This window comes from Euwallacea fornicatus, chromosome 1, assembly GCF_040115645.1.
Source record: "Euwallacea fornicatus isolate EFF26 chromosome 1, ASM4011564v1, whole genome shotgun sequence".
In the NCBI taxonomy this organism is placed as follows: Eukaryota; Metazoa; Arthropoda; class Insecta; order Coleoptera; family Curculionidae; genus Euwallacea; species Euwallacea fornicatus.
In genome coordinates, this window is record NC_089541.1 from 2,462,566 (window position 1) to 2,478,745 (window position 16,180).

Below are 16,180 nucleotides of genomic sequence, written 5' to 3' on the forward strand. Positions count from 1 at the left end.
TCCGACACGGAGGAATAACAAATATCTGCCAATTTCAAGAGATCTTCAGCTGCGAACTCTAGAGTATCTAACGAGGAAAGTTTACCGTAATCATTTTCCCTCCCGAAATGAAATTTTAGAGGTAGAACACTTGGAAAGCTTCCGAATCCTTTATATTATGAGCGGATTTGGCGCAAAGTAATAGGCAGCAAGACAAAATTTAGTCCTGAAAATAAATCGGGATTGTTGCCGAACTTTACACGGTCCCTGCAAATTATGGCATTGAGTTATTCAAGACGTTTCAAAGTTCTCAAACAAGATGCAGCAACATTTCAAAAACGACTAGCGAGACTGTTTTAATTAAATCTCGAAATGAATATTGAAGTTCTTTGAGGATTATTTTAAAAGCTTAATACTCGGAAGTTCATCTGCTTGTGCAGGTGCTTTTCGGCAACCGCGGAGAGTGCAGTTTCCAGCTACGACAGTTTTATTTACATTTACTGAGTGGATATTTCGAAATGTGGAAATCCTCCAAGGAAGCATGGATATCCGTCGAGAAGTGGAACAGCTTTTAAAGCCAGGTGGAGCATTAATTTACATAAAACATCGCTTATGTGAAGAACTAAATCCGCCCCTGCTATGAATTCGAAATTTCTTTATTTTAACATTTCTCAGTTTATTGACTCTAAATAACAGGAAATTAGCGTTTGAGGCATTAAATTTTCCCGCCGGATTTAATCCTCCAAGTAGTAAATATATAAATATTAATCCTTGAATAAACTCCAGTTGATTCCAATAAGATCGACTAAAAAAATGTTATTATGTTGAGTACGTTAATTATCACAATTCCAGGATACCGGTAAAATCAAGTTACAAATAAACAGAGTTTTAACATTAATAATACTGTTTCAAGTGTGCTTTTTGACTGATTACCGACAATGGAATTTAAAGCTTTCCTAATACCTGCATTCTTTATCCTTATTAGTCTGGTTTAAATTTGTTTTTATCGTTACAATCAATCAATAAGTACAGTTACATGATGCAATGTTATTATAGTAAAAATAATTATAGATGTTCGTGTGTTTTACTATTTATCATTAAACTAATGATTCTTGCGAATCTTGCTGAGATTCATTTAATCTTGCGATTCAAACGGAGCTTTAAGTTTGTTAAATCCCGCAAATTAATAGAATTTCCTTCAGCTCGTAGCTAATTTCTACGTAGTTTATAAAACGACCTCAATGTACTTTACTAGGTATTAAAGCGTCAGACGGAAGAAACCTTAAGAACTTACGAAATCTCACAAAATATTTAAAATTTTATCATTTATTTAAGTAACGTCTATACATATGTAGACAAATCTACCACAATTTTGAAGCCTATATTAGCCACACGTCGCTAGAGCCGATAAAGTTCGAAATTCTAACCAAAAGCTTGAAGTCTTAAGCTTTAAAATCCTGCATAAAGAAGAATTTTACCCAGTTTCCAAATCCATCCAGTATCGGACTGGATGGATTTTGAACTAGTTCAACATGAATTTTGGGAGCTTAATATCTAGTTTTGTCATGATGAAAAAGCTCAAACTTTTCAGCAAGTTCTCCCCAAGTTTAAAGCCTTTTTACCGCACTTTACGAGACCAAAAAAGGTTGCGATTCTGATGAAAAGTTTTGAGGTTTACGCTTCTGGAATTCTACAACGGGCTGAATTTACTTCTATTTGGGAATCCAGTTCAACATGAATTGTAGAGCTTCAATTCATAGGTTAGCAAGAGTATTGACGTTCGAATTTTTGAGCAAGCTCTTGACATTCGTAAAGCCACTTTGCAATACTTTATTCGACTAAAGCAGCCTGCTAGAATTCTAATTAGAGCTTTTGAGTTTTGTACTTCACAATCGCACAAACGAATAAGAATTTGGTTCTACTTGTAGAGGTAATTCAATTTTAAGACATCAGTATCTAATTTTGAAAAGAAAAAAAAATTTTAAGTAATTTTCCAGTTCTAAAGCCATTTTACCGCACTGTACAAAACTAAAAAACTAGAAATTCTAGTCAAAAATGTTAAATTTTAAGTTCCCTGGAAACCTTCAGAAACCAAGAGATGCACAGCTCTGTTTGCTAGTTAAATTGTATTTTAAAATTTCAGAATTTAAATAAAATGTTTTGTACTAGAGTTCTTGAAATTTATTACGTGGAACACATGAAAATGAACATTTTTATCAAATCTTGATTATTTTGTGCCATTTCTATCTGGTGCGCTTTACTCTAGAATTCCTGAGAAAATGTTATCATTTATAGAGAAAACCTTGAACTGCAAATTTACACAAACATTATTCGCGTGGTGTGTTTAAAAAACAGTTAAAATGTTCTCAGAGATTGTCAAATTTTTGAGAAAATCTCCTTCGTTCTAAATGAAAGTCATTGATATAGTATATAAAGTCAGTAACGATTTTCGCAAAATTGTTAAATTTGTTCCACAGCTTGTACATCTCCAGACATTTGTCTGGCACGCCTCCGTTTCCCCCCGAATTAATTTAAACTCACAATTTAAAGCGATCATTTGCTGCTACAGATGTGCATGTAATATATTAGTATAGTGTAGTTCATATTGTAATTACGATTTTTTGATATAGTCCATTTTTCCCATAGATTTTACTTGTCTAGTCTTCTGCACATCTTAGAAACCATTTAGAAATTGCCGAAATTTTACGGACAATTTTTAGCTACAAACCATACAAAAATCACTTGCGTAGTGCGTTTCCAAAGGAAATTCGGGCGGGCAAAAAAAAGATTCTGTTGAAAAACTTAAACCAGAAGATATTTGAAATTAATATAATCTTTAAAAATATTATAAAAAAATTAAAACGTTAATAACATTTAATGAAAATATGATGTGTTCCAATTTTTAAGTGTGTTTTCTTCTTGATGGATTTGAGGTCTATATAAATTACATTTCCATATTTTTAAAGTTTAAAAACTTCAGGATCCTAAACAAAGAAACATGCAGGAAAGGAAAAATTCTTTAGTTTTACTCCAGCATTTATGAAACTTTTGAAATTCGAAACAGACTGCTGTAAAAGATTGAAAATCCCTTGGGGAACCTCAAACATTTCCTCCAAATCTCGCAATTCCAATTCCTTTGACAAAAGCAAGACAGCCAAAAATGCATAGAAATTTCTCTATTATAGTGAATTGTAATGGGAAAACACAGTTGCAATGTTTTTTACGCATGGAGGCAAAAAAAATCCAAGAAAGTATACAAACTTCGGTAACGTTATTAATAACGACTTATTCGAGAGCTTTGATAGCTCTTTGGTTAACTCAAAAATGTTCAAAATCCTCAAACTGTAGGGAAAAAATTCTAGAAATATAGTGAAAATTTTTGTTTAAAAAGAATCAAAATTGACTTGGTATAATAGAGAATATTATTGCTATAAAAACTAATAGTTTTTCATGATATTTAAAATCCTACCAATAGTATTTATATAATTTACAGAAAAAAAAATCAAATTATTAGAAATTTCAAACAGACGAAATTTATATACGAAAAAAAATCACTTTTCTGACCCAAAACTTTTTGAAATACCTTGAAAAAAAAACTTTATAGTTGAAAGTCCACAAATCCCATAAAAAGTGGAGCCGTAGGTGCCACTTCTTTACCATATTGTTCACGTTTAAGCAGGTTATTTCAGGAAAAATATATTTTTAAAACTCAGAAACTTAAATTGACGGCTGTTTCGATATATGAATTTGTGAGTTAAGGTTCAGAATTCCGAAAATTTGAATATCCTTCATATTGCTCGTTCATATTAACCCCAACGCACTCTCATCGGTAGGTACCTGATCTCAGCGCCACAGAGTCAAAGGCAGCTCCGACATCATTACAACCTTAATAATTAAACTTTAATTTGATTATGCTGGTATGAATTAATTTCTACGCCAGCAACGCCCATTTAAATACTATCTCCAGAGAATTTTAATGGTTCAGTGTAGATGTCAATGCAAATTTAATGTTTTCAAATTGAATACAATCAAAAGAGCGCATTTCCAATCAATAGCTCTAGAAGATAAATTTTCCAAGTTTCTATCCCTCATTAAATTGCAATGGCACGAAACTATGATGTTTCCAGTTATCGAATTTGCACTTCAAATTTCACAACCCATTAACTCTAAAAGCAACGCTCTAGTCGAATCAACTTCAAAGTCCTGGTTGGAATCGTGCTTGAAAAGTGGAAAAAATAAATAAAATTGTTCGCACAAAATTCCGAAAAGTGTTATTTGTTTATTACTATGGAAGCTCATTATAGGGGCAGGTGCCTAGAGAAGGAGGAAACTCTGGAATTTTATAAATTGGAATGTCAAGATTCCTTTAATCTTGAGATTAAAGGGATATCGATAGGGAGTGCTGATGGACATTCATTAATTTTACTGTCATGCCACGTATATAAACCTAGGAAGAGGGAAATATTGACTCTCCAGGATTATTTCAAGAATTTAAAATTATTATTTAAACTTCGGAAATTTTTTTCGTTCAGAAGGTTACCTATGATAGACGAGCGTCAACACAATCCAAACCAAATTGAGCCACTCACAATAATCCAGGAGTTCCAGACCGACCACACTCACTTAAACCGGCCACACATGGTAACTTACAATTATTCCCCTGGAAAAGGGAAAATAAAAGAAAATTGCAAAAATAAAAATGTTTAGGTCCGGCAAATAAGCCCGAACGTCCACGGAACGAGTCGAGTTGTCCCTCGAGGGCCCTTCTCTTCGCGTGGTGTATTTCTCGCTAGGGGTTGCCAACACTGACACCACCACTTCCAAAATTGCAGCACATTGGGGTAAATTTTACGGCGGAAAACACGTGGCCGTGCCCGTTGCGCATGGAAAGTGTCCAGAATGGCACACGAATTTCAACAGGGTGAGTAAAGTCAATATGTATCGGGAATGTTTTTCCAGACTGAAGTGTGTCGACAGATTGAGAGAAAAAAACTTGTGTAAGGAAATTGAATTGAGGGTAGTTTCAACTGTAATGCCGCTGATTGGTGGGAGCCAATCAGGTGATAAGCAGCAAGCAGAACGGAAACTTCAGAAAACGGCTAAAAATCTAGGTCACAAGAATAGTGAGCGATAACGAAAGAGACGAAACTGATCACATTTGAAATGTTAATGTAGTAGAAGAGGGATCATTCAAATTAAAGAAATCAAAGCGACAATGGCACTACTACGCCTAAAAATATAATGAAAGTTTTCTCAAAGGAAATCCATGTGAAATCAACAGGAAAGAAAGCAAAGAAAACTTAAGAATAAAATCTGGTTGTGGTGGATTAATGGGGAAAACGATTATAAATTTTATCCTGAATTCCGGTTTAAAATGTATATTTCACAAATGGGAATTGGAAACATTGTTACTTCGCAATTTTAAGAGTTATTTGGTGCTTTATCCAGAGTTTTATATACAGAATGTCCGTTTCTGGAGCTTAATCATGGCGGTCTTAGTTACCATAAAAGGTGCAAAATGGGTTGAAGTGGAGGAAATTTATGCAATTTAGAGTTCAAGAATGTGCCTTCTTAGAATTTGAAAGATTTCGATGACTTTCGGATGTATGAAGAAAAAAGAAATTTTTGGAAAAACGCTTTTATATTTTCCTCAGCTTATTTGGCGAGTTAATTCAAGATAATTCAAACTTCAGCTCTGCATGTCTCCCTCTTCTATGACGTGACGATATCATATTTAAAATCTGACCTTTCGATTTCTGGCGACTATCATCAACTTTGTTTTTCCAGGTAGGTACCGTCTTGGATTTTAAGTTTTTAAAATTCAGCATTTTTTTTCTGAATATAGTAATTTACCACACGCTAAGGTTCGGTCTTGCAATTTGGTGGACGCATAATAAATCCTGTTTTTGCAAAGAATAGCTTGAAAATAACGAAATATGAAACAAGTAAATGAAGGAAATTACAAGATGTGCTCGAACGGTTCACGCTGCGGCTCCGAGCATAACAACGTGCACCTCCTTAAATTCTGCGTGTGTTTTAAAATGTCTTTTCTTACCGATTTGGTCCTTAAAGCTGTGACATTCCTGTGAGGCTGATTAACATCGATGAATACAGATATGTAAATGAGGCACTTCATAGGCTCCCATAAATAATAACCTAATGGGGAAAGATCTGGTGAACGTGCTGGCCAACGCACGTCTCCATTGTTTCAAATGACCCCACCGGGAAAAATTTCGCACAAATAACGTGGCGGAGCACCATTTTGCTGAAACCAAAGAGAGATAAATGTTGTTATCGATGTAATGCATAAAGAAGGTCCTTAAAAAGTGCTAATGCCCATTTGTGGTTAAATTGTCTTCGCAAATACATGGGCCAATTATTGCATCGCTAAATAAACCAACCAGTACATTTAGCCCGAAGCGTGCTTGTGGCAGCGGTTCTTGGTGTTCGTGTGGATTTTTAGTGGACTAACATGTCCATTGTGACGATTGAACATGCCTGAGTTGTTACGCTTCATCCGTGAACATTACGGTGGAAAACGTGTGGGATTTTGTGTCAACCACCTATAAAATACTACCCTCCATTTAGCACCTCCTGGATATAAGACTTAGGTGATACGAATTTTAAACGGGCAATATTTAGGTTTTTCAAAACACTCCACGCTGCCTGACGAAATACGTTGATTTCTTCCTCAATAACTCTGAAGTAGTAAAACGATTATCTTGAATCTATTGGAGGGTGCAATTGACTGCCATTTATTATTTTTGCGAACGTTTTAAAGTTTAACTCATCGCGTGTAAAATGCCTACTTCATTTCCACGTGACCTGCGAGCAGAGCTAGAAAGTGCACAAAGCTCATCTAAATTTCTACGAAGGGGAGTAGAAAATGATCTTGAACCGATAGTGGCTTCTCTGCATACCGCTGTAGATATGCTACTAAAGTGAGATGCACATCTGGATGCGAGGCGTAATATATTTCTAGAACATTTCGTTTATCTTCACTTGAAAAAGCATTTTTGCTTTAATAAACCCAACATCTTTACTTAAAGAAGTATCATTTTTGAAGAGGGATTTTTGATGTTTGCAACCAGAGCGCGAACTCAACCCGAACAAGCGATACATCGTGGTAATACAAAAAAAAAAATTTCAATTTGAAAATTCACGATTGCGCCCCTGGGAAAACACAAAGTTGATGATGGTTGTCGAGGATCGAGACGTAGCATTTTCAGCACGGCATGATCGCGTTCTTGACGAGGAAAAATTGCAACGATTACTGCGAGGGGTCTGGCCAGGGAAGCGGAGGAAAAAATAGAAATTTTTCAAAATATCAGTTTTTTCCAATAGTTTCGAAAGCCATCGGGGCTCTTCAGATTGTGAAGCGGCATACTCTTGAATGCCAAATTGTGCCCGAATTTAACCCACCTCGTATCTTTAATCCCCGTCTTCAAGCCCCAAAAACGGACGCCTGGTATAAAACAGCAGCGCAAAACTATAATCTGAATTCAGCAGTTACGATCCTCTTCCATTCTAACCCTTCTGAATATTACAAATTTCTCTCTACTTCTAAGAAACGGGTTTTCGGCACTCCAATATACATACTTAATATTATTCCCCGATCTGAACTATCGCCATATTCTCCTTTGTGGAACCGAATCGAATATTTCTCAAATATATTGGAAAGTTAATTGAATTCGATGAACGAGAATGCCAAGCGGAAGAATCAATTATGATGGTGAAAATTAATAGTACATACATCAATTTTAACAAGAATTTCGTATAAATAGATAACAATGAACATACCTTTACTGATAAACACGTACCCAGACAATTGAATTAATCTCCAACAATAAAATTACCCAGACAAGGCGGGAATGGAAAATTTGGATTATAAAAAACATAACTGAATTTGCCTAATTTATCCCGTACACGGAGGTATGAATAATGCAGCACGTTGTTCGTATTTAAATTGTATATACTTTTCCTGATTTTTAAGGGAGTTTGCAGGGAGGACTATGCTAATTGCCAGAACAAAACCTTTCCGGATTTGCATCTTTTGTTTGTTACTTCACCGCTAACAGAGAAAACCATTACTTGTTAAGTAAGTATATTTCCACAATAAACATTTTTATTAACATTTATCTAAAACTAAAAACAATTTCCTACAACGGAATTTTAATTCGCAATTGAAATACAAAAAGGAAAGCAACATCAACTTTGTTTACATGTTATGTATTTCATACATGAATACAGTTTTAGTATAAGTGCGAACCCTAATCATTGCTCGATGGATGGATTGAAGGGTCTGATGGGTCGTAACAGCCATATCCGGGTATGTAGCAGCATTGACGACAGCATGCAAGAATCTCATTTGAAGCAGATGCTGCCCCGTTCGTTTCTACAGCTGCGAAGTCGCAATCAACAGTCTGGAAATAAATAAAAATTTACGTCGGTGGCACCTGTATTTCGTGGTCTCCCTGGAAACTCAGGTTAGTTCAGGTTAGATGGGGTCCCAAAACAAGGAAAAATGTGGCAAAATCGACTCCAACACCGTCGTTCTTTAGAAAATCTCTAGGAGAATTCGTAAAAAAAGGAAAATTTTCGCAAAACCAGGTGGAAAAATGTAGGCACAGCCCCATACGTTAATGAAAAATGGATTTCACTTGATTTTTCTATTTCCCTACCCCGCTCGACACGCCACTGATATTCCTGACATGTCTCTGGAAAATCTTAGTTATACTCAAGGCACACAATTTACGATATTTGAGACTATATTTAGATGCCAGGGACTTTAAAAGTCTCAATAGAGCACTTGAGGCTTTTTTCGATTTTACTACTTTTTGCCCCCATTGGGCGACCTTAGCGTCATTGCGGTATTTTTGCAACATTTTCTAGTTATAAAAAAAGCTTAGATTATGCCAAGTCTGAGAGACCTTTTAATTTTTAACCATAAAAAATAGGATGAAATTCACATTACAGCTCTGGTTTAACTCAGATATTTCTGCAAAATTTTCTAGTTATAAGGCGAAGTCAGGACTAGTATTAACTAAAAAGATTTATGCCGTATTTTCCTAATTTCAGGTCCCTCCTGGTACGGACCTGATCTTTTGAAGCTGTGTTTACACTAGTGGTCAGGTTTTAGTAAAATTCTCACAATATAAAATATGAATTTTCCAGTGGCGTATCTAACTTGCAGAATCTCTTCGATATATTCGAGTTAAAATAGGCCAACTATGTTTCATTTTTTGGGCGTTTTCTCTTTTCATGCTACTCTTCATACGACCCTGGTATTATTAAGAAGCTTCTGCAAAAATATTCCGTTAAGGGAAAATGTTCAAAAAATAAAATTTACGATGCTCAGAGTTATGAATCAACTTTCTAGGGATTTATTATAATTTTGAAGTTAAAAGAACTAAGTAGCGTGAGCTTTACTCGATTTTATATTTTCATGATGTTGCTGGTACAACATTGATATTATACGGACGATTTTGCAAAATTTTTCGGCCATAAACAAGACCCAGTGTATGAAACATGCAATATTCACTATCGTGGATGACTCCTGTGAATATGTGAAAATTCTCAAATTTAAGGAAGATTAAATGCAATTTTGTTTAAAATGAACTTTTCATTGTTTCGCGCCCGCTGGTACCTCCCCGATTCTCATAAAATATGGTTCATCAATTCAAACAAGAACTGAAAAGAGGTGCATTAGCAAACGAAAAGGACCCGTAAAATTTTTTGTTTTCTAATAAGCTTTGAAAGCTAGTTAGCTCTATGTACTCCATATCTAAACTCACTCCTCATTTTTTTGCAAAGGCTTAGGAATTATAGAAAAAATGAATTCCGTAAATGAACAGAGTATACATGGATGAATACTTTGCGCTGATGGCTTGTATGTGGGTTTATATCGGTAATATTGAGCACTGTAAAGGATTATGTATAAAAAATATCTGAGAGTTTTAATCCTCCTCTTATGGGTATTTTAAAATGCTTAATGGAGGAAAAATTAAATTAAATTAATAAATTAGATACAATAAATCCGAATTAGCCTGAACTAACTATCAGATTATTCCGTGCGTGGTAGAAATTAAAAAAAAAACACACATTTTTCAGAAATAAAAAAAAGCTATTTTGGAACAGGAAGCTTCAAAATTATTATATAATTATTATACTTACTCTAAGTCGCACCCCTTTTCCCTCATTTTCCGTTTTAATTAAAACCCGGGCATAAACGGCATTCACAGCAAGCATGAGGACTAAAAAACTTAAGGAAAAAGCTCCTGAACTGGCCATAATACTTCTCTGAAGGCACTCACTCCTAATAATCAAAATCGTTAACTTCACATGCTCATTATATTCTCCTAATTACTGGCTACGTATTCGTGTTAAATATCGATAATCCAGTTTCATCTCTATAAATCCAGATTAAATATTTTTCACTAATCCGTCGCTTTGAAAACAAAGTACTACGCAGAAATAAAGAAAAATATGCAAACGCAAGTAAATAGGTAGGATTCATTGGAAAATTGTGCTCTGTTATTTGTTTGAGTTAAAAATTTTAGTTTTCGCCTAGTTAGAATTTTCTTTATTAAAAACCAAAAAAATAATTGAAAAATGCCACATCTAATTGCTAAATAGAGAATATAGAAATTTTAGAGAATCAAACAATGAAAATGTGAAGAGGGGAAGTGTTATGTATGGGATTCTTAGCTTGTCGTCTATTATGTACTAAAAAACAAAATTCTTCCCTTTGAATATATTGAAAAGTTTTGACGCTTATTGACGTCTTTATAAGTATACTACAGCATTAAGAGCGAAAATCAGTAACAAGAAGCACAAAAAAAGAATAAAATAACATAACTAGGGCTAACTAAAAATAAATTATGTAAATTATAAAACTGTAGCATAAAACTTAACATAAAACACTCTCATTGTGTCGATGTATAGAGAAAAACAAACTTTTTTGCTTCCGGTTTTCCCCTTTTTTTTTAATAAATCCCTATGCATTTCCTAATTTTTTGGCAAAACGTATGCCGATCTTTTAACTCTATAGATTCGCATCCGGCTCAAAATTTGCTTTCCTTTCATCGGTTCTAAAAAAATGTAAAATAGCTACAAAATAATAAAACGCTTCATTTTACACTTTACTCGATAGTTTTAAAATGGAGCAAAAATTGATTTTGAAAGTAAGACCTTACTAGTGGACTTTTATACATAGAATGCAATGGCGTATCAAGAAATAATTCAATGCCACCACGTATGGTACGTGGACAGCGTCAGAAGTAGCCGACCTGACATATAGCTGCTGATTTTTATTTTTTTTTTATTTTTCTATGTCACAAAGGCCTAATTTTAAACAGCTTATATCTAAAATTTAAGCGTTTTACGTTAATTTCTGTTTACTTTGAAGCCGTTTTTAGTAAACACTTTTAAAGCTCTTGTGAACGTGGAAAAAAATTGGCCATCGATACGTGATTAAATCCTTTCATTTAAAAGGTCGTAGTTCATCCAACATCAAAGCTGAGTTAGATTCGATTTTGGAGGACTCTGGTGCTTCGTTAACAAGTGGAAAATATTGGGTGGCAGAATTTATACGCGATCGTACGAGCTGCCAAGACGAACTCCGTAATGGTCGATCCAATGACGCTCCAGATCTGACCACTCCAGAAATTGTCGTGAAAATCCACCAAACCGTACTAAACTTGCGCGAGTTAGCAAACACGGCAATAAAGCCGAGTTTTTACGTCGATTCTTAGTCATGGATGAAACATAGGTCCATCATTTCACAACTGAGACGAAAGAGGAGTCGGAATAATGAAGTCAAAGGAGAGAATCGGCTCCAAGGAAGGCGAAAACCGTAATTTTTTTTTAACTATCTCCTTGAAGGAAAAACAATAAACGGAGAATATTATACAAATTTATTGCAGCGTTTGAGCGAAGAAATTAGGAAAAAGCGCCCGCACTTGGCGAAAAAGAAAGTCGAGTTTCATCAAGACAACGCATCAATCCACATTTCCGTCATCGCGATGACTAAAATCAATCAACTTGGTTTTGATTTATTTCCTCGTCCTCTCTTTTCGCCAGATTTAGGCCTTTCAGATTATTTTCTATTTTCAAAGCTGAGAAAATGGCTCGATGGAAAGAAATTTGCAATAATGAAGAGGTGGAGTTCGAGGTTGATACCTACTTTGAAACATTCGAAGTTTCTTACTATAAATAGAATATAAAAGCTGTAGAACATCGCTAGGGAAAGTGTGTCTGTCTCAAAATAGACTATGTTAAGAAATAATGTAATATTTTCCAATTTTAGCTCGCTTTAAATGTTAAATCAGGTACTTCTGAAGCTAACCTCATAACTGCGTAAATTTTTATGGGCTCCATATTGTTTTTCGCATTGTGTGAAACAGCTTAAAAAAACTTTCCAACGGTGGAGATGGGTGTGGAACCCATTATTCGCATTTTCAAAATATAAAACAGGATTCTTTAAAGGGAAAGAGTTTTTTATCTCTTTTCCGAAAATTATACTTTTCTTTCTTCTCTTTAGATCATTTCGCTATCGCGTTCTATGCACAAAAGTGCCCTAACAATATTTTATTTCAAAACCACCTTCAAATTGGTTAAAAATCTGTTAAACAAAATTTAAAATTCTGTTATACAATTTTTTTTTTAATATTTTTCGGGGAAAAGGTAAAAATTTAAGCAAATTTAAAATTTGGTTTGGTTTTTATTGTAAAATTCTCTAAATCTTTGCCCACTTTGTCGTTTCTGAGCCTCCACCAATTTGGACCACTTTGCATTGAATATAACAGAAGGATGATAAAACTGTTTATTTAACATAAAAAAAATTAACAAAATACATTGAATAAAATGACACAATTATGCGTATTATTTCGGACGCAAATTTGCAGGCCTGAGGTCCACACAGCCATAATCAGGAATGTATACGCATGTTTTGCAGCATGCAGAACTCTCGAGATCGTGTAGAGATAAGCGATCCTCTAAAGCTATTGAGAGTCTCTGTGCAGGCTAGAATAGAAATTTTTATGTAAAAGATAATACATAATCAATACAAAAATAATGAATATTCAGCATACCGGACTTAAACTACTTAATCTATTCAATTCGAAGATGGATTATGATCCTTGATTTAGATCAGCAAATCCGCAGTATTGATCTTGATATTTCTTGAGTTAGAGCCTTGTTTTACTTAATATGAATCTGGAAAATAGACCATTATAAAGGTATCCAGGATTTCGAAAACTAGTCTTAGCTTTTGGTAATAAAAAAAATACATTTATGGTGTTTGTTCCTCTTTTATCATAAAGACTTTTCATTATGAAACTTCCAAGAATTTTTGCAAATTTTGAATATTTTTGAATTAAAATAAATGCGATCAATATGCGGAGCAGGTAACTTCATTGCCGGTCCTCGACATTTCTGTGCCTATGTACAGGGTTAATTTTTATAACTTGACAAGGTTCTTCGAGTTTATTGTTAAACATAAGAAAAAGCTGTTTATTTAAAAGCTTTATATATTCACGTATATTTTTATAATATCATATTAGAAAAAACATGAATGAACATCACGACCTTAAAAGATCAGTGAAAGTAAAGTTTTTTTTTAACAAGACCCCTTATATATTAATGCATATTTGGATTCCGCCAATTTTTCCCCCTTTCCCCGCTCGAATAATTTTCAATCTTCAATTGAAATAAAACATTGAAAAAACGGGGGGCGCAACCGCAAGCGAAACGAAAAAAATATAAGACGTTAAAGTATTATTTGCTACTTTCGTGCGACATCAGCTTATTTATTACTGTTTGTCCAATTATCAAAAAAATATAAGGTAATGTTTAACGAAGAGGAAAAGTTTGAAGTTGTTCGTTTAATTTACAAAAATAATAAAAATGTTAATGCAGCTCGGGGCGAATACGCTCATTTGCATCCTAAACTTCCGCTGCCCTCTCAAAGGAGCACCTCCGCAAAATATAGCAGCAGTAAGAAATTATTTAAACAATAGGTATGAAGGGTGAATAGGCAAAGCAGGAACTATTCTGTAGCCTCCGAACAGCGCAGATCCTACACCGGTGGGTAGTTTTTTATGCAGCTACTTAAAAACTGAACTTTATAACGGTACGAATGCAAAGTTAAATTAAATGAGATGAAATTGAACAGTGCACACACAATGTAAATGAAGTAAATTCTGGTTTTATTACAAATGCGATTTTTAAACTTAACACAGATTACACGAAATGTATAGACAATATGGTGGTCATATTGGACTTATGTGATTATTTTTGTTTCTTTTTTTTATTAACCTGATTCGTTTGAGAAAATATGTTTTATCGTAGGTCAACGTGGTGCCAATGCAGACAAGCTTTTATTTTATTTTAAGGCTTTGACGCATTTTAACCCATTGGTCATAGCTGTTTTTGACCTGTCAGGCCGCAGAGGCGCACCCCGTCCCCTCAATTAAAATATATCGAAAACTACTAGAGCAAACGTTGACAAATTGTGTATTTTTGAAGAGGAAAAAATGAGTAGAATTCAAATATGCATTAATATATATATAGAGTCCCATTTAAAAGAACTTAACTTTATTATTTTTTTCGGATTCGGATATTCATTGTTTTTTTAATATCATATAAAAATATTCGTCAATACGTGAAATTTTTATGTAAACAACTTTTTTCTAACTTCAATAATAAATTTTGAGTAAATCGTCGAATTATAAAAATTAGCCCTGTGCATAATGGAAATGGTTACTCACCTTATATGGAAGTAGCTTATCCGCGTCATACTCTTTTTGACTCAAATTCTTAGCAAAAATGACATTCACAATAACTACAAGTACCATGAAAATACGAGCATAACTATTTCCATTTGCCATATTTTCTCTACTTTTATCTTGACAAACTCTAATAATAATCTACACGTTTGACCCGCAACTTAGTTGTATTCGTCTGGAGTCCGTGAATTTACGATAAATCACATTCAGGAGTTATACACCCGCACATAAAAAATACTTCAGTATCTTACTCTCGAACAAAATTGAAAATTAAATAAAATCATGAATTGATTACTCATGTATTGGCAAACTGGGTGTAAACCTTTGTTAACATGAGAAATGCGTACATCATAATAAACTTTATCTGATAAAATGATAGGTTGTTTGATGTTAACGATGGAAGGTGTAAATAAATATTTACTCGTGAAAGATAGAGGTTATCGAGGATTATCTGGAATTTCTATTTTCAATAAATAAAAAACAAGAATTTTACCGTCTAATATTTGTCTAAAATTAATCTGAATAAGTCTTAAGTAAACTAAATTGCATGGAACACTTAAATACTAATAATATAACTACCGATATTTTTATATATTCACTCCGAATTCCGGAATTACATCCACCGAGTGGTCAAGATAAAATCTATCATTGTCAAGAAATATAATCATTTATAGAAAAAAATGATCATTTCACGCATTTTGTTTTAAGTAGAGAGTGAGACTCATCACGTGCAAATAATTCCCTTATTTTCAGTTGAAAAGAGCGAATAAACATAAAGAAGCCTTCGTGCTTCAGAGTAATCATTATACGTCCGTTGAATGCTACCCTATCAAAGAGCGAGTGGTGTTTAATGCTCACACCTACCCATGCATTTTCAGCCCTGTTTTATCCACAAGGGTGATACTTATCCTTTTAGATTTGTGTCATTTCGTTCTCCTTAATTACTTCCTCGCGATGGGGTTTGTCAAGTAGTATAAGAAACCAGTCGCGATGACCGAGTTTGCAAGGAACATAAATGTTTTATTTAAAAATAAAAATGGAAAATTTTACTATATGACTATCGGTTAATTTGGATTAGGATTGTCAGTGATGGTCATGAATGGTAAAAATTGCAATTTAAAAAATATCTAAAATATGGAAGTTTTTCGAAAATAATTGCAGTGGTAGTAACGCGTTGCGGAGCTACGATTTGGTTCTCTTTGCTTTGCGATGCACTACTTTTCACACCATGTGGACTCCTTCCTCCTCCACAAAAAGGCCACTCCTCATTCTGAATTAGGGGAGAGTACCCCATTCTATTCAAGAATCGAAAACTTCTTGGAAATGAGAAAGACGTGGCATAAAGATGCATCTCTCTCTTCATAGCACTTGCAGAGCGAGTTGTCCTCCGTTCCCAGGACACGCATGCCTCTGTG

General features: G+C 34.2%; 1 protein-coding gene and 2 long non-coding RNA genes across 3 annotated transcripts in view; all 3 read right to left on the bottom strand.

The window, feature by feature from the left end:
- Positions 1-4,779, bottom strand: part of Sema2a (Semaphorin 2a) — a 373,380-nt gene extending 368,601 nt beyond the window's left edge. Inside the window, exon 1 of the mRNA XM_066281591.1 lies at positions 4,520-4,779. The gene's annotated coding sequence lies outside the window, so the exon portion shown is untranslated. The remainder of the gene's footprint in view (positions 1-4,519) is intronic.
- Positions 4,780-8,066: 3,287 nt separating this feature from the next.
- LOC136344739 (uncharacterized) lies at positions 8,067-10,455 on the bottom strand. The gene is made up of 2 exons (XR_010733010.1): positions 10,153-10,455; positions 8,067-8,402 (listed from the first exon to the last, which is right to left on the bottom strand). It is a non-coding gene; the product is annotated as an uncharacterized lncRNA (long non-coding RNA).
- Positions 10,456-12,788: 2,333 nt separating this feature from the next.
- LOC136350226 (uncharacterized) lies at positions 12,789-15,134 on the bottom strand. The gene is made up of 2 exons (XR_010734116.1): positions 14,748-15,134; positions 12,789-13,002 (listed from the first exon to the last, which is right to left on the bottom strand). It is a non-coding gene; the product is annotated as an uncharacterized lncRNA (long non-coding RNA).
- Between the last annotated feature and the right edge of the window lie 1,046 nt (positions 15,135-16,180).